Below are 2222 nucleotides of genomic sequence, written 5' to 3' on the forward strand. Positions count from 1 at the left end.
AGGCTTTTAAAAGTGAACCAATTTAGATTTAAGCGTGAACATCTACAAAAAAACAATAAATTTATAAAATATATCCAACAGTAAATTGTGTTGTGCTCAATATTATCAAGGCCACATATCAACAGAACGGGGCCAATTTAGCTAACAGCTACATTGATCACACATGTATTAGAGCGATTTTTTTTAAATTGCCACAACATTTTCTTGATAAGGACTGGCAACAGGATTCTCAGCACAATCACGTGGAACAACATTTTAGTAACACTTATCAAATAGTACGGCAATAATACAGTATTGTAGCCAATGAGGTTTAACTGAGGCGCGATTATTGTTTATTGAAAACTTTTCCCAATACCCTGCTACGGTGACTTGCAACAAAGTCACTATTAGCAATTTTTGATGGTCTCTTCGGAATAATAGTTAAATTGACCAGAATCAAAACACATTTAGCCAAATCCCATATAATCTCTGTATCTGACTCTTAAACTTCTCTCTCATTAAAGTAAAAGATCGCGCCTACAGCTTCCATTAGGCCTGAAATCGGACAAATTAAGTCAGCGGATTGACGAATTTCAACAGCAAGTTACCTCCAGCACAAATCGCACTATTGCGATCTTCACTGCTTTTAAAATAATTGCACTGAAAGCCAGCCCCGCCAACAAAACTGACCGCTCTTCGGATCAAATTAATCAGCATGAAAAGTTTCTGCCATTCGGGGGCTTTCGAGCAAGCTCTTAGAATTAAGGCATTTTTAGGTTCATAGGCAATAGCAGACACCTTTAACAGCTTTTAGAGATATGAAAAAAATCAAATTACTAAGAAAATGACTCATATATATCAATGAAACTAGTAAATGGCTCTGTATTATTATCTAAAGTCATCTTTGGTTATTTCAAATCAGGTTACTCAGGCGGCGAACTAGATGTTCTTATTAAAATGCTTATTTTTTGTGATAAACTCATTCTCAGGCGTATCAATAAAACTGCACCAGGTTACTATTCATAAACATATCAAGAATTTTTTAAAATTCAGAAATAAACAATTGCACTCTAAAACGCTGCCCAAACTGGTTGACGGAAGATTTTGCATCTGTGATTACGCAAATGAGCGTGAATGGAAATTTGAACCATAATTTCACTTTGGAAAACCAGGCCAATTTTGAGCATAATATTCGTTTGGACTGCTGGTTGCACGCAAAGCGGAAAAACCAAAATGGACCAGTTGCAACAAATGGACAGTTTCAGCCTCATAGAATTCTATGCACTGAAACATTATTAAGTAGTTTAGCCATACGCAGACTAGCAGAGACAATAAGGCTTCCAGCTTAATTGATAAAATAGGGCCATTTAGTGCAATTTTGTTTGGGGAAATTACTTGATTTAGGTGACGGGCTTCAGTAGGTTTCTTCTCTGTAATAGGTTGTGTGATGGCATCACTATTTGCATTGTTTTGTCATCCCTTAACTGACCCAAACCTGTATTCTCAGAAAGTGTCCATTCATTTGATGTAATTTTAATGGTGACAAAGGCATACAATTAGAAATAAGGACCAGAACTTTTAGGAAAATGCTATTAGATCCAATAAATTCAGCCCTTCTCAATTATTAAAATGTGGAGAGGATACATCAGGTTATCAGAGCTGTCTTTCTATGTGTAATGAGGGCTAGTGCTTTTACAATATGCTTGTTTCTGTTCTAAGGCAATGGACATTCATGGACCCATAGGCTTAAAGACGTTTACAGCACAGAGGAGGCCATTCAGTCCATCATGTCCACACCGGTCAACAAATCCCATTTTCCAGTGGTTGGCCCATAGCCCTGGAGGCTATGGCAATGCAAGTGAATATCTAAATACTTCTTAAATGTTATGAGAGTTTCTGACTCAACCACCCTTTCAGGCAGTGAGTTCCAGACTCCCACCACCCTCTGGGTGAAAAAATTTCCTTTCAACTCCCCTCTTAGCCTTCCATCTCTTACCTTATATCTATGCCCCCTGGTTAATGGCCCCTCTACTAATGGAAAAAGTGCCTTCCTATTCCCCCTATCTATGTCCCTCATAATCTTATACACCTGTATCAGGTCCCCTCTCACCCTTCGCTGCTCCAAGGAAAACAACTGCAGCCTATCCAATCTTTCCTCATAGCTCAGACCCTTCAGCCCAGGCAGCATCCTGGTAAATCTCCTCTGCACCCTTTCCAGTGCAATCACATCCTTCCTACCATTT

The 2222-nt window shown here is 38.6% G+C and overlaps 1 pseudogene; it reads left to right on the plus strand.

The window, feature by feature from the left end:
• The first annotated feature begins 289 nt into the window (after positions 1-289).
• LOC121285732 lies at positions 290-415 on the plus strand (annotated as a pseudogene).
• The last annotated feature ends 1807 nt before the right edge of the window (positions 416-2222 follow it).

This window comes from Carcharodon carcharias, chromosome 1 (assembly GCF_017639515.1).
Source record: "Carcharodon carcharias isolate sCarCar2 chromosome 1, sCarCar2.pri, whole genome shotgun sequence".
NCBI classification, from domain to species: Eukaryota; Metazoa; Chordata; class Chondrichthyes; order Lamniformes; family Lamnidae; genus Carcharodon; species Carcharodon carcharias.